Here is a 22,385-nt window from a genome sequence, read left to right on the forward strand (position 1 = left end):
TTCTTAATGTATGCCACAGCGTCCTGCAGCCCTGAATCCTCTTCAAATGCTTCCAGGCAGCCAGACTCAGGAACAAAACCATTGTGTGCATGAAATGCATCCACAGGTGCCAACACACACTCATGATCATCCAGCGCATCTCTTATTATGTAATCTAAAAGAGGCATCATGCACAGGGGATCTGCTCTGAGATGTGTCCCTCCTTGTACCTATTTCACTATCACAGTATGTTCTTGTAGCTTAAATAAGATCCTGACCAATCTTATTAACCTTTGCCATAACCATTGCCACTGAGAAGATAGACTAGTGGCCTGTGGTCTGTGTGAATGCCAAATGATGAACCACATCAGGTTTAGAATATTTAACCGGCCCTTACCCAGAGTAGGGGGTCCCCACTTATATTGTAGATCATTTCAGGAATTTGTAGATTTCTGGAAGCAAAAGCAACTGTGCGCTCCTTGCCTTTAACCCACTGACCCAACACCCCTCCTAGTCCACGTTTGCTAGCATCAACACTGATGACACATTTCTCTCCAGAAATGAAAGAACTTAAGGCAGGGGCTTCAACTACTTGCTTTTTTAGCCTTCATAAAAGCCTTAGTGGTCAAAGGCCGACCATCACACTTTTAGCCTTTCTTAAGTAAAATCCTAATGGTTGCACAACTGAGGCATAACATGGAACAAAACAGTTATAGTATTCATAAAGGCCAAGGAATGGGAAACACCCGGAACAAAGACTCCTAAACCACGAAGTCGTGGAAAAAGAAAGAAAAACAATGGTTTCGTTTTCCACGACTTCCTGGATTTCGAGCCTTAACCATGCATGTGTGAACCACGTACATGCGTGGTTAAGGCACAGAAGAAGGGAGTCGACGCAGTGAAGGAGGAGGTAAGTTGGGCTGGGACTGGGGCTGTTTTAGTGGGGGGTGGGGTGAGGTGGGGGGTTCGGGGTGATTAGGGTTTGGGGGAGGGATTTAGGTTTTATGGGTGGGTTGGGGTGCTTTAGGCTTTAGGGGCGGGGTGGTGGTTGTGGTAATTTTGGGGGTGGGGGTTGGGGTGGTTGTGGGGGTGGGGGTGGTCGCAGTAATTTTTAGGGGTTGGGGTATAGGTGGGGACGCATGCTGGAACCGTGCATGCTGATCACTAATGCCTTTACCAGGAATGCCTTTACAGCGAAAAATCGTTGTAAAGGCATTCGTGGTAAAGGCATTAGTGATACCAACGAGGTCGTTGTTCCAAACTCGTTGTTGAGCCATGGGTGATTGAAGCACTTGTGGTTTCAACATATAACCCCAAGGAATTATTTAAGGCATCCTTCTCCATGACTGGTGTTTCTTCCTGGATCGCTTCAACCAAACAAAATTTAGGTCTGGTCCCAGTTGAAGAAATGGTATGACCCAGATATTGTACTTTTTGGCTAGTTCTTGCACTTCTCTGGTCTGACCATCATACCCCTCTCTCTTAGTATACAAAGGTCTTGGTCCAGAACAGCAACATATTCTTCAGGACCTTCTGTAAAAAAATAAATCCCATCTTGTAATGCCTAAACACTCCTTAAACCTCCAAACAAGTAATTTATAATTTTTCAGAAAATGCTTGCTAATGAGGCAAGCCCAAAAGGAAGAAACAAATACTTGTATATCTCACACGGTAATTGGAATTTGATGATAGGCAGAATGATGGTCTATAATGGGAAAATATCTGGCAATGCCCAAGTTGGTGAACATATCATGTGTTTTAGGCAATGGGTGGCAGTCAACTAAAATGTCTTTTGTTGAGTGTGTGAAGTTTGACACACATATGCATATCCCCATACTGTTTTCTTGATTAAACCACAGGGGATACTCATTCTGAAGAAGGTGTGGAGTGTATGATGCCTTCAGAGCAAGGTTTATCTAAAACATCTTCAGATCCCACTCTTGACACTCAATGGCACTGGTCTAACTCTGTGATGGCACTGCATTGCATTTCAACTTATTGGTATGGTCAAATCTTTTTCAGTATCAATGCATTTCACAGACCCCTCAGGAAACTATGACAAACCTTTCTGCACTAGGCTTTCATTTGCCTCTACACACAACACAGATACATCACCCAGCACTGTTAGATTGGCTCAGCCTGGTTTTAATAGTAAGCCTAATATCATTAAATTTCCTGCTGAAACAATCTAATGGAATGAAAAAAACCTTAACATTTCAATATTGTGTTTCCAAATGCCTTGAGGCTAATACCCATACAAGGCAGCCTAGTTTCACTTGGGCAATTTTTGTGAAAGTTGACATCTGAGAGAATAGTAATAGGTGCTCTGGAGTCTGGCACCACAATCAGAAATACATTACCCACACATGCTTCATGAATAGGGCATTTTCACTTGTTTTTCACCTAGAAAACAGGCATCCGAATCCACAATCAACACTACACTGAATAACCTGTCGACACAGTCTTGCTTCATTACTTCCACATTACTAATTTTCCTACTGATAACTTCAGGTTTGCGAACCTCTTGGAAGTGCCCTATTTTTTTTAACAAATATTGCAGCTCTTGCCTTTTGCTGGACAGTTAGGGTTATTGCCAACATGAGTTCTAGACCATCGCCTGTAACAACTAGCTATGAATTTTCTGTTTTTGAATCTAGGTGTATGTTAGAAATGGGGTCTCTGGTTGGCAGTCTGCTTGCACTCTGTCCAAGCAGGGACCCTCACTCTAGTCAGGGTAATGGAGATACACACCTAGGATAACCCCGGCTCACCCACTTGGTAGCTTGACACAAGCAGTCAGGCTTATCTCAGAAGCAATGTGTAAAGTAGTTGTACCAACACACAGTGACACAGTGAAAACACCACAAAAGGACTCAACACCAGGGTAGAAAAATAGTCAATTTTTTTTAGTAAAACAAGACTAAAACGGCAAAAATACAACATACACAAGCAAAGTTATGAATTTTTAAAGATTAAACTTCAATATAGCACTTAGAAACACAAATGCTTCGATTTGGTGATATTACGGCATCATGATGGAGTCTTTCCCAACAATCCAACGCCAATGGCACCGGTCATGGAGTCGCATGTACCCCTAGGTACAGTACCTTGTGAAAATGAGGAAACAAGCCATTGCATGGAGTCGGGGCTCGAGGCGTCACTGGACCCGATGCAGCGTCAGTTCCAGGGCTGCAGAGCGAAGGAGCGGAGGCATTGGTGTGAGGCGTCAGGTGCTTGGTATGGAAGTGAGGCGGTGTCAGTGCGAAGCATCGGGTCCTTGCCAGTCGTGGCTCGCGGGTCTCTGAGGGGGCGGGGCACAGGGGCTGGGGGGGAGCAACACAATATAAAAAATATATTTAAAAAAACTTACATCCACTCCTGCGACGCGCCGCACCGTTCCTCTCCTCTTCCGTCTCGCTCCTGCACAAGCTCCCAACCTGCCCTGCGGCCAATCCTGACGCTGCTCAGAGCAGCATCAGGATTGGCTGGGAGCACCCAGGCAGGGCACTCCCAGGCGGACTGGGAGCCTGGGCAGGCTCTATCCCTTTTGCAAATGTGTGTTTGTCCCGCCCGAGACGGGTGGCCAAACATACATGCGCACTCCCCCTCATTGCTCGTCACCCCCGTGGCTCCGCCACTTTTCACCAAAAAGTATAATAAACATAGTTTATTACAGTTTTTGGGGGAAGGTTTTGCAGCTGTCGCTGCTGGCAGGGGGGGCGACGCACCTCCACCCTCATGGAGGAACCGCCCCTGGTCCTTGCACTTCCAGCAGAGTCGGATGTCAGTCTCCCAATAAAAATGGTACCTCACTTGTGAGGAAAGGCCTAGTGCCCGCGACAGGAAATGCCCCAAAACACAACATCGACACGTCACATTTTCCCAAAGAAAACTGACCTGTTTTTTGGCACTTTGGGGCTCACGGAGTCGTGCTCTTCAGCAAGGCTGCGGCGGCGTCGGGCTTGGAAATCGTCGCATTAAAGTGAGGACCACAGCTTCAGTTGCAGGCGGCGTCAGTCTGGAGTCGTCCTAAGTCGGTGCACTTGGTTCTTCTTGGTTTTTCACCAGCTTCTCCTTTCAAGGGCCCAGGGACTGGATTAGGCACCACTTGGCATGGTAGGAGTCTCAGCAGAGAGTCCAGGAGCTGGCCGAGGAAGTCTTTGACAGCCCTGAGACTTCAGAACCGGGGCCAATCTTAGTCCAAGCTCTTGGAGAAACTTTACATGCAGGATACACAGCAAAATCCAGTCTTTGTCCTCTCTAAGGCAGAAGCAGCAACTGCCGGCCAACCCAGCAAAGCACAAACAGCAAAGGGGCAGTACTCCTCCTTCAGGTCTTCTCCTTGGCAGAGGTGCCTCTTGGTTCCTGAAGTATTCTAAAAGTCTGAGGTTTTGGATTTCAATACTTATTCCTTTCTAGCATTGAAGTAGGCAAAGTCATTGTTGTTGAAAAGATCCTGCCTTGCCCAGGCCTGGTCCCACACTAGGGGTTGGAGACTGCATTCTGTGAGGACAGGCACAGCCCATTCAGGTGTAAGTGTCAGCTCCTCCCTCCCCACCATAGCCCAGGAGACTCATCAGGATATGTAGGCTACACCCCAGCTCCCTTTGTGTCACTGTCTAGAGGGAATTCACACCAGCCCAATTGTCAGTCTGACCCAGACGTAAAATACACAAGCAGGCACAGGCACAGGCACAGAATGGTTTAAGCAAGTGCCCACTTTCTAAAAGTAGCATTTTCAAACTGACGATCTAAAAACCAACTTTACCAAAATATGTATTTTTAAATTGTGAGGTCAGAGACCCCAAACTCCACATCTCCATCTGCTCCCAATGGGAAACTACACTTAAAGATATATAAATGCAGTCCCCATGTTAACCCATGAGAGAGAGGCCCTGCAACAGTGAACACCGAATTTGGCAGTATTTCACCGTCAGGACATGTAAAACACATTAGTACATGTCCTACCTTTAACATATACTGCACCTTGCCCATGTGGCTACCTAAGGCCTACCTTAGGGGTGCAGTATGTGTACAGAAAGGGAAGGTTTGGGCCGGGCAAGTGGGTACACTTTTCAGGTCGAACTGGCAGTCTAAAACTGCACACACAGACACTGCAGTGGCAAGTCTGAGCCATGTTTACAGTGCTGCAGGCCTACTAGTAGCATTTGATTTACAGACCCTGGGCACCTCTAGTGCACTTCACTATGGACTTACTAGTAAATCAAATATGCCAATCATGGAAAAGCTAATTACTCATACAGTTTACACAGAGAACACTTGCACTTTAGTGCTGGTCAGCAGTGGTAAAGTGCCCAGAGTACCCCAAACTCCAACAGTATACTATCCCTAAATGTTACTACACAGACAGGTACTGTCTTAAGAACACTTCACTGGAGATGAACCTTCCAGAGACACTAGAGTTTTTGAAGAATCATCAAACTATCAATACGTTTAGCATTGGCATCCACTTCTGATGAAGCTGGATTTCTACAGACTAGCATCCTTTCTTGGTTTTTTAATTAGAAATGGAAGACAAATTGGTCCCTAATATAAATGTAGACACAATTTTCAAAGTCAAAAGAAGCTGCTTATATACGCAATGCAGCCATTTACTATTTAACACTCATCACTCTTCTGTTTGTGTTTAAAGGAGTTATGTCTTTCAAAACAATGCTTTGGTCCTCTGAAAACTGCCTATTTGTCCTTTTCCTGGCATCACAAATACTTGTCCATTGCAATGAACTGACCTTGTGGAACATCCACTTAAGGCAAATTGTCAAAAAGTTGTTGAACTTTGTTACCTAAATGATTAAAATGAAAAGGAGTTTTCCTTGGAGCTTCATTTGTAGAGCATCAGTTGCAAACTGGATGTAGGAAGGTGCCACTGTTGGCATGGTTACCCCCCCACTTTTTGCCTAGTGTTTGATGCCAACTTTGATTGAAAGTTTGCTGGGATCCTACTAATCAGGCCCCAGCACCAGTTTTCTTTCCCAAAATCTGTACCTGTTTCCACAATTGACACACCCCTGGTCCACAGTTATGTCCCTTGTAAAAGGTACCCCTGGTACCAAGGGCCCTGTGGCCAGGGAAGGTCCCTAAGGGCTGCAGCACGTATTATGCCACGCTAGGGGACCCCTCACCAAGTGTGTGCTAGTGGGAAGAAAAAAGTAAAGTTGACATGGCACGCCATGCCCACAAACTACTGCCCGTGGCATAGGTAACTCACCCTTCTACCAGGCATTACAGCCGTAAGGCAGGGTGCACTATACCACAGGTGAGGGCATAGCTGCATGAGCAATATGCCCCTATAGTGTCTAAGACATTTAAGACATCTTAGACATTGTAAGTGCAATGTAGCCATATTGAGTATATGGTCTGGGAGTTTGTCATTATGAACTCCACAGTTCCATAATGGCTCCACTGAATACTGAGAAGTTTGATATCAAACATCTCAGCACAATAAACCCCCACTGATGCCAAAGTGGGATTTATTGAAAAAATGCACACAGAGGGCACCTTAGAGATGCCCCCTGTATGTTAGCCAACTTCCTAGTGTAGGACTGACCAGTCTGTGCCAGCCTGCCACTTTCAGACAAGTTTCTGACCACATGGGGTGAGAGCCTTTGTGCTCTCGGTGGTCAGAAACAAACGCTGTCCTGGGTGGAGGTGCTTCACACCTCCCCCTTGCATGAACTGTCATACCTGGTGGTGAGCCTCATGTTACAGTGCCCCAGGGCACCCCAGCTAGTGGAGATGCCCGCCCCCCTGACAAAGCCCCACTTCTGGCGACAAGTCCAGCTGGAAAATAGGGAGGAGTGACAACCCCAGCCAGGACCACCCCTAAGGTGTCCAGAGCTGATGTGGCCCCCTCCCTGCAGAATCCTCCATCTTGGTTTGAAGGACAGGTACGAATAGGTTTTGGGTTGTCCCCCTCTCCCCAAAGGTAGTGGGCACAAGGAGGGTGTAGCCACCCTCAGGGACAATAGCCATTGGCTACTGCCCTCTGACCCCTGTAACGCCCCTAAATCCAAGATTTAAGGGCCTCCCTGAACCCAGCTAACCAGATTCCTGGAGGCCTTACAAGAAAGAAAAAGGACTGCTAAGCTCAACCCCCAGCAGAGAAGAAGGAAGACGACAACTGATTTGGCCCCAGCCCTACTGGCCTGTCTCCTGCTTCAAAGAACCTGAAAAAGAACAGCAACGCATCTAGCGGGACCAGCGACCTCTGCCAAGCTCCAGAGGGTGCTCCTGCACCCAAAAGGACCAAGAACTCCTGTGGACAGTGGCCCTGTCTAAAGAAGAAACAACAACCAAGGACTCCAACCCCACTCCGAATGCATGAGTCTTGACCATTCTGCACCTGATGCCGATGGCCAGTGTCCAGGTGACCCAAACCAGCTAGAGAGGATCCCCAGGCGATTCTGAGCAAGTGCCCACCCTGGGTTGACCTCTCCACCCCTCCATGACGACACCTGCAGAGGGAATCCCGAGGACCCCCCTGACCGCGAAAGCTCCTGACAAAGCTATCTGACGCCTAAAGACACCCTGCACCCACAGCCCCTAGGCCTTGGAGAACCCAACCTCCGGTGCAGCACACTTCAGCAGGCGGCCTTCGTCCCTGTCCAGCCTGTGGTTTGCCAGAGACGACCTCCTGGACCTCGCTTGCAGCCTCTGAGTGAACCCCGGGGTCCCCTCATAGAGAATCATTGGAGACCCGACATCTTGTTTGTACCCTGCACCCAGCTGCCCCAGCGCCGCTAAGGGTGTATTGCTACATGTGGCCCCCCTCAGTGCTCCTCTAAACCCCCCAGGTCTGCCCTCCGAAGATGCGGGTACTTACCTGCCTGCAGATCTGAAACCAAGTACCCCCAGTCTCCATAGGTGCCCATGTTAATTTTGCCTACACTTTGACCTCTGCACCCGGCCAGCCCTGTGTTGCTAATGGTGGGTGTTTGGGGTTAACTTGCACCCGACCTGTGGACTTCCTAAGCCCCGGAGAATGTAAGTGTTGTACTGACCTGCAAATAGATCTAAGTTTCCTTCCCCCCAGGAACTGTTTCTGAAAATTGCACTGTCAAGTTTTAAAACAGATTAGAGCCAATATTTCAAAAAGCGTATAACCTATTGATTTCAAACAAAGTACTATTGATACATGTGTGAAATATGAATCTATTGGAGTACTTACCTGCAACTTGAATCTTGTGGTTCTGGAAATAAATTAAGGAAAGATATTTTTGCTATATAAAAACTATTGGGCTGGAGTTAAGTCATTGAGTGTGTGTGTCTTCTATTGTCTGTGTGTGTACAACAAATGCTTTGCACTACCCTCTGATAAGCCTAAATGCTCGACCACACTACCACAAAAGAGAGCATTAGTATTATCTACTTTAGACTCTGCAAAGCCTCTGGGGAACCCCTGGAATCTGTGCACACTATATCGCATTTTGATACAGTATGTACAGAGCCAGCTTCCTTATAGTAATAGTAACCATTGCTTCCCTTTATAAGCATGTTTGCCTGGATGTAGGAGGATTGAAATTGGTTGCAAAACTTGCTGAGTTGATGCCAACATGAACAAGCAAATTGAAAAAAATCTAACCCCTAAAAAATACTTATAAAATGTTATATATATAAATTGATATACCTAGAGAGAGAATCTGCAGCAACACTGTCTGAATTCAAGTGAATAGTGAACAAATCAGTCAAATTTATCTCTCATCCACAAGATAAGATGAATTCACAAAAAACGCATGTGTGGATGGGTATAAATACATACAATCAGAACAGACAGGAAGCATGTTTTTGTGTTCACTTTCCTTAATATTTCAAATTGAAACTTATATCTTACAGAAGGGGCGTTATCCCTGACCAAACCTAACATTGAAATCTGAACAGACTTAAGGCCGGATTTGATCATGGTGGTCGCACTGCCAAGCCATGTCGGCGGTGAACCCGAGAAGACTGTCAAGGCGACAGTCTTCCGCCTGCTGATTTTAGATGTTACAGCTCTGTAGGCGGTGTACTGGTGGCGATTCGCTGGACGGAGGAAGGACATCACGGGACTCAATGAACATTGTACAATGGCAGTGATTGTGAAATAGAGGTAAGTCACACACTCTACCTTTGCTATATGTGCTCCCCCTGCATCATACATGACACAACACGCCACATACACAGCCGTATCCATTGCCATACCAACACATCACATACCTGCAGCAAATACACATTGACGAACATCCATGACACAACATACACACACCATTGACACTGCACCCACACCAAACACAACCACAACAGCCAACACAACACACTCATGTACACAAACACACTCACACAACATCGCTACTACACACATTACGACAATGACCGGCACATAACATCACTCATCTGAATGTTGCATGCAGCAACACAACACAACATACACAATAACACCAATGTCATATACAAGTGACACACATACTGACACAACTACAACACCCACTCCAGCTCCCTTCACCTCAACCAACCACTTGGATCGGACACACACATACATGCACTGACTCAGTCACACAACTCGCAGCACAACATGACAGTTACAGGTCCCCTGGCAATGTGCACACCTGGACATAGTTGACAGGTGTGAATGCACCAACATGGTGCCAGCATTAATTTGCCAGTGAATACTGACACCATAATGACAACAGTGTACGTGTGAGATATATGTTGTGTACCAGTGTGTCCCCAACCTCGTGTCCTCGACAAAGGCATGTCACAGTAACTTTAAAAAATGACTGACGTCTGCAGAGTTCCCGTGCTCATGTGCAGTGACCCCCTTTGTGTGTAGCGACACGAGGGGTTGTGTTTTTTCTGAGGTTCAGTGGCAGCAGCCATGGTGGGTGTTGTACAGTTGTGTCTAGTAAAAGACAGAGGTGGAATGGGGAATAAGGTGTGTTTTCACCCCTTTTCCGCCAATGTGCTAACTCAGACTTGGAGATCAGACCGCCACTTTTTCCTTCGAGGAAGGCAGATACAAATCTGCTCGACGGTAAGTGTAGCTGGTCTCCCGCCATCAGCCACTATTGCCTATTGCACTGTCGACAGTGGATGGGATTCCTTGGCGAGGATGGCGGTTCGAATGCGAGCATTCATCTATGGGACTGCCAGCCTCTAAATATGAGAGGCAGACCTTGACTGCAGCAGATGGGTTTTCAGTCGAAGAGTCAATGGTGGAACCATTACCGCCAAGATCTAAATCAGGCCCTTTGTCATCTGAAATCTGTAGACCCTGTGGCTACAAAAATAGATAAATACTGGATTATTTATCTCAAGTCAATTGCTATGCCATCTGTGTGTGGTCCTCCTTGTTTCCTTGTGTTTATATCTAGCATTGTATGATTGCCACTTCATTCGCTAACATTGTTTTCCTTGATTAAGCAGCTACGCCATGGTGATAGCTGACAATTGGAGTATGTCTCTCACTCGTCTTGGGGAAGGGATGTTTATTTGGGTGGCGAAGTTCTGTGTCTTGTACGTTGTGCGCACCCTATTGCAGAATTGCTCCATGGCGAAAGCAGCTCTTTTACACAACTCGCCTGCATAGACCACTTACAGGAGGCCAACTGTTTGGGCACAGCCGAGCCAAGCTGCTCTCCGGTGCCTTCCAACCCTCCTCAAAGAGTGAACCGAAGCACTGCACTAAAATACACCAGTGGTGTGCACGCTGCCATAGTTCAAGATAAGTTCCTCAAAAATGGTTTGGGCAGCCAAAGTGCGCAACACACTTTGCCAGCAGCATGTGGTGGACTCGAAGAAGCTACTTTGCTGAGCGATGATGGTATACAGGGGGTCTTTGAGATGGAAATCCAGGGCTGAGCAGTGTACTCATCCCTGAGCAGGAACATTCTAGTAGTTTCGTCCTCTTTTTTTTTTTATTTCACTATCTTTTACCATCTTTGCATTTTATGAACTTGACAAAATCATCTGGCTTGCAACTTCGCACACATCTAAAAATATGTGGAAACTTCTTTTCCACACATTTGAATGTGTGCATTGATTCAGAGTTCAGAGTTTAAACTGCTGGGACACTGCAGTTTACTGTGACAATGAGGCAATAAATCCCTGAGTAGGGAGCCGGCAGGAAAGACATTTCCTCAGTGCCACTCAGGGCTAAGGGCAGCCCTGTGTGACAACGAGAATAACATTTCCCAGCAGCCAGAAGTCTTGTCCATCCTGAAATATATGTCTGGTTGGAGGAAGAGGGGTCTAGTGAGGCCCAATCTTTCTTCCCTTGAAGTCGTATCATCTCTTCACCCATCCTCGCGAAAGGTGAAGTTGTATGTCAACTTTCAATTTGTCCCACGTGGCACCCCTAATACTTTCATATTTCGCAAAAAGTTGTGAATGAGCCCCTAAGCAGAGCAGAGCAGTACAGCAGGCAAGGTCCAGCTTGATGAGTCATATAGATCAGTGGTTCCCAACCTTTTGATTTCTGCAGACCCACACTTTACCATTACTGAAACCCGGGGAACCCCACTGAATCATTATTAGAACCCTGGGACCCCTCACTGAGTCATTACTGGAAGCCAGGAACCCAGGCCTAAACATTGTCAATGATTTGAACCGCAAAAGAATACAGTAAAAATACAGAAACAAGCATTCCATCAAGCATACACAAATGATAACACTTTTTATTTAATTTGCACAAAAAAACAAAAAAAAATGTTAATTTTAATAGGAAGGTTGAACCTTTTCTAAATTCAATTGAAGCCACACATCGGCTATACTATATTCTGTTTGACACACCTGCAATGCTCTCACGAGTCAATCTGAGGATAGTAATTTAATTTTTGGTCTCCAATTTCAAATTATGTGACATTTACAGCATGTTTTAAAATTTTCAATTGCACATTTAGACACTATGGCCCTCTTTACAACATTGTTGGTAAGTACTGCTTACCCCCATGCTGACTGCCGCCATCATACCGCCACAGCGGCGGTGTACCGCTACCGTATTATGACCCACACATAGAAATCTGCCACTATACAGACACACACACAAGTCCGCCACTCCAAAGGTCAGTGATAAATTGGCAGTACCAAAACCCACACTGTTAAGCCAACAGAAATATGCAGACAGCATCATGACCCACAAATAACTGCGGCGGTCATTTAACCGCGGTAAACCATTGGCGGTACACACCGCTGCGCTCAAAATCTAAACACCAGTACAAAACAACATCACATTGGACATTTCAAGATACACACACCTGACACACATACATACACCACACCCACACACCCACACCACTATAAAACACACACACACAAACTACCCACAACCCTTTTCACGAAAAGATAAATTGACAACCGAGAGAGAGACAAGCCAGGAGCACCCACTGAATCAGAACCACAGAACGCCATCACCCAAACACCGTCCACGCACCTCACAGCACACACCCCAACACAACACCCCACAAACCCTCACACACACCACTCACACTACACCCATGGCACCACAAAGACACCCCAGATTCCCAGAGGAGGAGCTAAGGGTCATGGTGGAGGAAATCAGCAACCCAGAACAAGGGATGACATCAGGAAGAGGTGGAATGACCTACGGGGGAAGGTGCGTTCCGTGGTATCAAGACACCAGATAGCTGTACAGAGGACTGGCGGTGGATCCCCACCTCCTCCCCCACAACTAACAACAAGGGAGGAGCAAGTCTTGGCCTGAGGGCCTGGCAGGAGTAGCTGGAGGAATGGACTCTGGTAAGTCATAACTTTACTACTTTCACCCCTCCTACCTGCATGCCATCACAAACTCCTACCCCTACCCTCACCCCCATCACTCCACCACCTCACATATATCCCACCATCACAACCCACCCATCCCAATACCAAGCCCTACATGCTTGGTATTGCATGGACCCCCATCACACACCTGCATGGACGCTCATCACCATAGCATGCACACTAGTGACAGTCACTTAGCCAACCAAATCACAAATCACACAAGCCAAAGCTGCCTTGCTAATAACAACCATGGAGGGGAACAGACCCATGCACAAGATGGCACACGCAGAAACAATAACACTGCATTTACATCCCCACAGGACCCCACACAACGTCACCGGAGAGGAGGTGCCAGTTACATCTAGTCCCCCTCCAGAAGAGGCCCACAGTGATGACAGCAGCTCTGCACACCTGGATCACGATGACCAACCTGGCCCATCAGGGACCTCTGGACAGTCAGTGACCAGCCACAGTCTCAAACCACCACAGAGCTTCCCCCTTCAGGAAACACCACCACAGCACCCACCCAGCCGGCCCATCCCTCTGTCCCCAGGACACATCAATCAGCAGTGTGTCCACCACTACAGGGACCCCAGGCAACCCCACAAACACAGGATGATCAGCGACCTGGGGTCAGTGGCAGTGAGCACACGGTTCAGGGGACAGAGGCACAGGACAACAGGGAAGCTGGAAGGACTGCTGTGTGAAAGGGGGAGGACAGGCCAAGGGAACCGACTCTCCACGAGACACTCACCAACATCCTGGGAGCATAACACCATTCCCATGAGACGATGGGCCAGATACTGGACAAGTTGCAGGAGACCCAGCGGCTGCAGGAGGGACGGTACCTAGGGATCAGGGAGGACCTGAGGGACATACACACCACCCTGGTCATCATTGCAGGGGTGCTGACAGACATGGCCAACACCATGAGGGAGGCAGTGGAACACCAACGGGCCCCTGACACTAGCCACACCGAAGAACAGCCTTCCACCTCTGCCGACACTAGTGGACAGGAGGCCCCGCCACAGGGACAACAGGCCACCAGCGCCCCTCCCCCTGCAGAAGGCGAATCAACACGCAAAGGGTCCCTGCGATGCAGGCACAAGCCAGAGAACATTGCCAAGACTCCCGCCAGGAAATCAGACTCTCCTGAATGTCACCCTTGTGTCCCACTATGTCACCCTGTCCACTTTCAACTGCCATCGCTCCACTTCCTATGCCCCCTTGGACAATGCATCTGTGATACCAATAGACTGGACTCTACCCAGGACTTTCCTCCCTCATCAACCCAGCCCATTGCAATAGCCTCTCCACTTATTAGCACTTAAATTAACACACCCTTGGAAAAATTACAAGTATGGAGTCTGTCGATTGATTGAAATATGTATTTGTGTAACAAGCTGTAAACATTGCAATTCCATTGTACAGTTATATTTACATAGGCATGACCTGTAGTGGGCAGCAGTAAACACACCAGGAGCCAGAGTGGGCCACAGATATCTGAACATAGAGATGCCAAAGGGTCCAAAAAGTGGCCATAGACATAGAGAAATCAGGCTGCCATGTATAATGTCCAACACAAAACTGCAATGGAAGGTGAAGTTACAGTGTCTTACCTGTGTGTCACTGGAAGCACTGTTGAATTAGTGTAGTTCTGTTGTCCACATCCTCTTCCTCTGTCTCCTCTTCCTCACTGTCCACAGGCTTCACCGCTTCCACACAACCATCTCCAGCACCATCCACCTGCAGAAAAGGCACCTAGCGTCTCAAGGCCAGGTTGTGCAACATGCAACATGCAACGATGATCTGGCACACCTTTTTGGGTGAGTAGCACAGGGATAAGATGGTGGCACCGGAATCTGGCCTTCAGGAGGCCAAAGGTGTGCTCAATGATTCTCCTTGTACACCCATGTGCCTCATTGTAACGTTCCTCTGCCCTTGTCCTGGCATTCGTCACTGGGGTCAGTAGCCATGAGAGGTTGGGGTAACCAGAGTCACCTGTAAATATTGAGGGATACCTATTAGCCACACACTCACCCTTAGGGCTAACACCACACCCATATATCCACATCAACTGGGTGGGGACCATGGGCTCACCTATAAGCCACACCCTGTGCCTCTGGAATTGAGACATCACATATCGGATGCTGCTGTTCCTCAAGATGAAGGCATTATGTACAGAGCCAGGATACTTTGCATTGACATGGGAGATGTACTGGTCCGCCAGGCACACTATCTGCACATTCATAGAGTGAATGCTCTTTCGATTTCTGAACACCTATTCATTTCTCCGGGGTGGGACAAAGCAGGGGCGGCTGGTGTTCAAGGGCTAAGGGGCTGCGGGGGCTAGCCTTTTCTGGCCTCTCTAGTGAAGCATATATTTAATTAGATGATGAAAGTAAAACATTTTCTGCACAACATTTTCAGAGTGAAAGTTGTGCACTTTGAAAAGCCCCACTGCGCCTGCGTCAGTACGTGGCTGAAAGCTGCACAGTAGGGCTGACAGGGCTTGCCCACGCAAAGCCCTTATGTTTTCTCAGAACGCAGTGACGTCCCTGGCTTATCTCCTCCTCCACCAGAAGCCCTGATAGTAAACAGCCTGGAGCGTTTTTTGTTCAGCCCGGGTTTCTGAAAACTTCATGTCACTCAGATATTATTATCCACCCTTTCCTATTTACTCAAATGGTGGGGTTTGATCAGAAGGGTCTACGTACCAGAGGTCACATTATATTAAAAGAATGTGGCATTGCACAAAGAAAATCCCCTTTTCCTGCATTACAAGCAGTCTGTGGTAGAGAAATGGAATAAATACAATAAATAACTCCATCCAGGGCTCTCTGGGAGACAGGAGTGTGACCTGAAGACCTCAAGTCATAAATATGCTAAAGACAACCCTGCACACAAGTAAGTTGGAGCTCTATCTTTTTTACAGACAATAAGAAAAAAATCTGTTCTCTCAGCTCTGCTCTCCTTTCACTGCCTCTGTAGGTGATTTCCTCTCTCAAAGGCAGTAATGGTTCCAGTAATTTATCATGGCTAGTTATGCTCGTTTTATTTCTTCTGCAGACTAATGATGTCATATTAAACATGTAATCTGCAGCTCAAATAAACGTGTACCTTTTATCACTGAAACTTCTTCATCCCAGCCGTCTAACATTCACTGACATAGAGCCCACTCTTTCCCCCATTCCTCACGCAGTAGAAGTGGATGCAAGCATGAGTAACTTGGTGTCTTGTCTTGGGTAGTAAGTGTTATAATGCTAATCTTATGTTATCTTTATGGTACTGAGACCCCTTGCCACACTAACCTCCCCCACTGTGACGCCCCAGGCCCTGGCTGCAAATCGCTGGCTCCTTTAGAAGTGGAGGTGCTGCATTTGTTCCCTCATGAAATTGATCCAAAAGACGAGCATGGTTCTTGTTCCCTTGCAAAACTGATCCAAATATTGGATTCAAGCACCAAGAGAGAAATATGTGCTTACAGTAAAGGCATTTATCTGCTGTATGGCCTTAAAACTGTCCCTATCATCATGCCCTTAGCAATAATGCCAAAAACATGAACTGATATGCAAACAATGAATATTAAAAAGTGATTTAGTTACTCTTATTTCACATGTTTTAATTAATGTTGCCTTCACCAAGAGAGTTAGCTGTTTCATCATGATCTGTTTCTGTCTTGCCTAGTGCACACTTTGATTCGTGCCAGGTGTTTATGAGGGGCTTTCATTGAGAGTGCTGGTGCTGAGGCTGAAGGTAAAGCAAAGTGCCTGTCAGTGTTGGCGTCTTCACAAAGCACACAGAACAATGGTCACGTTTTCCAGTTACATTTGACATTTAGGGCCAGATGTATCATGAAGGCCATTTGCGATTCGGAAATAGCGATTTTTAAGAAATCGCTATTTCTGACTCGCAAAATGGCATGTATCACATTTGTGAATCGGTAATAGCGATTTCTTAAGAATCGCAAATGCTAGTACAGAATCGCAAATTGCGATCCCGGCCCTATTCACACCTATGGGCCTGTTGGCCCATATCTGCGAATTTTTTGCATTTCCAAAATTGCGATTTCTTAACCAGAAATCTCAATTTTGGAAATGCAAAACCACAGGGTGCTGGGGGCCAAATCGCATTTAGGAATGGCTTCATACATGTGCTAAGAAATCGCAAATAAGGAAACCTTATTTGCGATTTCTTATTTAGAGAGTCGCAATTTGCGACTCTCTAAACAGGGTCGCAATTGTAAGGAATCGCTATTTTAGCGATTCCTTAAAATTGCGTTCAGAATGTCTTTCTTACATTCTGAACTGACTTTTTGCATTCGCAAACGGGCATTCGCACCGTTTGCGAATGCAAAAAACCTTGATACATCTGGCCCTTAGTGTAAATGTGTGTGAAGAGGATGCACAGAGGTCATAATATTTAGAAGGCAAAAGCAAAAGGAAATAAAGTGCTTATATGTGAATGAGTGCAAAGTATGTTTGGGGTGGTAAAATGAGGGCGATGCAGGGAGTGCATTCAGGGGAGAGTGAAAAGAGGGTGCTGAAGAGGAGAGAGGAGGTTCAAAATGTGCAGATGGATGAGATGTGAAGAGAAATAGGGCAAACATATCTAACATTAAAGAACAAATAACTGAAGGCCCTACTCCTTCCGCAGGCCTCAACAATATTTAATTCATAGTCTCACAATTTCAGAATTGAAACATTTTCAATGTTAATTATTTATAACTAATCATTGTTGTTACTCATTTATCTTCCACAGCTAACAACCATTGACAAAGCCAACTGTACTGACAGGCTTTACGTGATGTCAATTGTTGTGTTATATTTCTGGATGCATTAACATCTCATTTAGCATTTTCCCTTTTAGAGAGCCCACACTTTTTTCATCGCACTTAAAGACCTGTCTGCGCATATTTCTGTATGACTGGTTGCAGCCAGCAGTTGTGTGTGCTTCCTGATGCCTGGTTAGAACATATTCTTCCAAAGTTGATGCTGCATGGAGTGCAAGACAGTGGGTAAACACACACTTTAAAGGGCCTGAAGTTGTTGCAGTGTGCAATTCGCACATTAAAGTAAAGGGTGAACGTATTAATGCAGTAAGATATGTGTTTAATATTTCAAGACTATACATTCCCACTGATTTATAAACCTTGCTTTCTCACAAAATTTATTTCCTTTCAAATGGTCCACTTGTCAATATTTTTTCTATTTTTTCTTGGGTGTAGGATCCACCCTGGACCCCACGTTTGTCCACTGAGCTTGCTCGCTACATAATAGTCGTACCCAGACTATTACACCCCACCACTTTCAAATGTCACCAGCCGCCACTGGGACAAAGGCAATATGTGTACCATCAATAGCACCAATGATGTTGGGGATATGTGCCACTGCATAGAACTCGCCTTCACTGTGGCCAAATCCTCCACCTGGGGGAATACGATGTAGCGGCGCTTGTGTTTCATCAGGGCAGACAACACTATGGTCAGCACGTTTGAGAACATAGGCTGTGACATCCCTGATGCCATGGCCACTGTCGCTTGGAAGGAACCAGGAAATGGAGCACTGAGAGGACCTGCACAAGAGGGGGGAACCCAGTGGGGTGGCGGATAGCTGAGATCATGTCTGGCTCCAATTGGGAACACAGCTCTTGGATTGTGGCCCTATCAAGTCTGTAGGTCAGTATGATGTGCCTGTCCTCCATTGTCGCCAGGTCCACCAGGGGTCTGTACACGGGGGGATGTCTCCATCTCCTATTCATCCTCAGTGGTTAAACTGTAGGATGAAAAACAGTGAGCAGAAGGTCATATTCACACATATTTCAACATTAATATGCAATTTTTGCTTTACAGAAACAGTTGATGTGCCAGTGTCTGCTGTGACGCAGTTAGGTGCCATGGCCTGTGCTCCCCTGCATGGTGGCTGCCTGACTTGTGAGGAAGGACAAGTGGAAATGAGGTAATTCCGCTGGTGTTGTGCGTCGTTGCGGTCGGCGGTCGACGACCGTCGCGCAACACCGCTTTGGTTATCATTGGGCCCTATGGGTTCCAGGAGCCAATGGCGATGTACACCAGAGGTGACGGTACGCACCGCCGTGGATGAGGCACTGGTGACAGAGGGAGCTGCATCCCACATGGGCCTGGATGCCGAATGCACCGACGGTAAGACGGAGGGCGAGGGGAGCACCACGACGGAGACAGGAGGGGACAGTACTGACAGTGACACCTCCTCCGATGGAAGCTCCCTGGTGGTGGCAGACCCCTCTGTGCCCACCCCAACTACAGGTACAGCCGCCACCCCCCCTACCAGCACCGCCCGCCCAGAAGCCCCTCTGCGTGCTTCCCGTGCCTGCTCACCCAGGAGGGTGGGCATCTCCTTTGCCCCAGGCACCTCAGGCCCTGCCCCAGTCAGCCCTGCTGCCCTCAGTGAGGATGCTATCGACCTCCTGAGATCCCTCTCTGTTGGGCAGTCAACCATTCTGAATGCCAGGGTGTCGAGAGGCATTTGCAACAAACAAATGTATACCTGGAGGGCATTCACTCTGGCGTGGCGGCCCAACAGAGAGCATTCCAGGCTCTGGCATCCGCACTGATGGCAGCCATTGTCCCTGTCTCCAGCCTCCCCCCTCCAACTTCCTCTACCCAGTCCCAATCCCCTCAACCCCAGCCTATCCCAAGCACACCTCCAGAACAGCAATCACCCAAATCAACACACAGAAGTGGCTCAGGAAAACACAAGCACCACACTTCATCTCACAGGCACCCACACAAACAACATCCAGAATCAGACATGCAAACATCCACTGCCTCCACTGTGTCCCCCTCCTCGTCGTCGTCCACCTCCCTCCCAGTAGTGTCTACACTCACACCTGCATGCACTACATCCTCATCCACTACCTCCATCACCAGCACGCTTATCACTACACACCCCTGACAGTCACCACCCCAACATCCATGCACACGTCCCCTGTGTCCTTGCCCACTGTGTCTGTGCCCCCTCCTCCCAAAGTACCCAAACACAAGTACTCAGACACCCAACAGCCATCCACCTCACAACAGCATCCAGCCAATGCACCTGCACCCAAACACAGCAGACAGACACCTCCTACAACCTCTCCCTCTTCCTCCACTCCCAAACCTTCACCCTCTTCCCGCCCCAGTGTCCCTAAGAAGCTTTTCCTCGCCATCATTGACCTATTCCCTACCCCCCGTCCTTCACTTGAGCCAGGGTAGCCAGAACCCAGCCCAGCACCTCAGCCACCCAGTCCACGGCCACTGTAGTTTCTGCAGCTACTGCAGGTGTGAGTGGCTCTAAGGTGGCACCCGTCAGAACAGCCAGTGTGCCTGCACCACCTGCCAAGGTCAAGAAGGGGCCGCTACCTAGCAAAGGCAAGAAGGGGACACCAGCCAGCAAGGGGAAGGAGGCACCACCAGCCAGCAAGGGGAAGGAGGCACCACCAGTCAGCAAGGGGAAGGGGGCACCACCAGCCAGCAAGGGCAGAAAGGGTACACCAGCTGCCAGAAGCAAAGAGGCACCACCATCTGCCAAGGGCAGGAAGGGGCACACAACACTATCCATGGCACTGCAGCCGTCCGAGGCTGCAGGGGAAGAGCTGGAGCCTCCCACCACCACTGACAGCACCGCCACCTGCACCGCGGCCAGCAGCGCCACCTGCACTGCCACAAGCACCACCACCTGCACCACTGCCAGCAGTAGCAGCCCCAGTGGGCAGCGTCCGAAGCTGCAGGGGAAGGCCTGGAGGCTACAACCACCACTGACAGCACCGTTACCTGCACCTCTGCCAGCAGCAGCAGCCCCAGTAGGCAGCCGTCCGAGGCTGCAGGTGAAGGCCTGGAGGCTACAACAACCACTGACAGCACCGCCACCTGCACCACTGCCAGCATCAGCAGTGCCAGTGGGCAGCCATCCGAGGCTGCAGGTGAAGGCCTAGAGGCTACCACCACCACCACTGACAGCACCGCCACCTGTCCCGCCGCCAGCACCGCCACCTGCCCCACCGCCAGCACCACCACCTGCACCACTGACAGCAGCAGCAGCCCCAGTGGGCAGCCGTCCAAGGCTGCAGGGGAAGGGCTGGAGCCTCCCCCCACCACTGACAGCACCGCCACCTGCAGCGCAACTACCATCCACTGAGCAGCCATCACCGCCGGTGAGCAGCGTGTAGTGGTGACTACATGGGCTGCAGTGCGTCCTGGCCCCTGCAACACCTGTCGGTGTGACACACAGGTGAGAGACGGTGACCTTGCCCCATCCAGGATGAAGCAGCCTGGGCACAAAGTCCCCTCCAGAACCAGTGGAAAAAGCTACCCACTCAGCCCCTCCTTGCCAGGATGAAGCAGACTGGGCACAAGGCCCCCTTCAGAACCAGTGGAAGAAGCCATCAACTCAGCCCCTCCTTGACAGGATGAAGCAGACTGGGCACAAGGCCCCCTCCAGAACCAGTGGAAGAAGCCATCCACATGTGAGACTGTGGCTTTGCACTCCCCAGGACCAATCAGTGGGCAAACCACCCACTTGAGAGACTGTGGCCTTGCACTCCCCAGGACCAAGCTGTGGGCAAACCACCCACTTGAGAGACTGTGGCCTTGCACTCCCTAGGACCAAGCTGTGGGCAACCCACCCACTTGAGAGGCTGTGGCCTTGCACTCCCCAGGACCAAGCAGTGGGCATGGAGCCTCCTCCAGGAGCAGTGGCGTTGTCCCATTTTCCGGCTGAGGTGCCCCCCCTTCCCTGTCCCCCTGAGGTGCCTGTGTGTTTTCGACCTGATGCCCCTGCAATGTTCTCTCCGTATTGAGGCAGGAGTCAAGTGTGGCCTTGGCCTATGTGTTATAGCCCAGTGGGCCGCGGACATTTTGGAGTGGGCATTGTCCCTCCTTTTGTATATATTGTTTATACTGTATATACAGTTTATTGTTTAAAAACGTATTTATCTGAATTTGTACAATTACACTCATTTTAATCCATTCCTTTTGTCCTTGCGTTATTCCTGAGGGTTACGGGGTTTATATGTAATGTTGTTGCATGTGTTTGTGTGTTTGGTGGTGGCGGTTTCGGTGTTGCGTGTGTGTGTCACTCTGTTTTTCCTCCCCCACTCCCTTGTGTGCTAGGTACAGTACTCACTGTGGTCGTCTTTGCTGGCGTTGGTGTTCCTGGTGTAGGAGGAGGTACACCTGCATTGGAAAAAAGTGCAGCTCGGGCTCCATGTTGTTGTGGTTCTTCCTTGAGTGTCGAGAGGTGAGTCCTTTGCCTTCTGTGTTCTGTTTCCAGCGTGCTTTTGATGGCGTGGTACCGCCCCGGAAAAGGTGGCGGAGAGGCCTCTCATAATAGGGTGGGCGGTACATTGTGTCCCACCTGGCTGTTGGCGGTTACCGCCACGGTGCTTGTTGCTACTGCCGTGGCGGTCGAAGTGTTAAAGTGGCTGTCGGTGTTGGCAGTTTCCGCCGTGGTCAAAATTCAATTTTTTTAACCTCCGGCCTGTTGGCGGTATTACTGCTGCTTTATCACCGACCGCCAGGGTTGTAATGAGGGCCTATATATATATATATATATATATGTATATATATATATATATACACTTTATTAAGCTGTTAACAGTTCATTTTCTAAGCAGTC

The sequence above is a fragment of the Pleurodeles waltl genome, chromosome 9, assembly GCF_031143425.1.
Source record: "Pleurodeles waltl isolate 20211129_DDA chromosome 9, aPleWal1.hap1.20221129, whole genome shotgun sequence".
Taxonomy (NCBI): Eukaryota; Metazoa; Chordata; class Amphibia; order Caudata; family Salamandridae; genus Pleurodeles; species Pleurodeles waltl.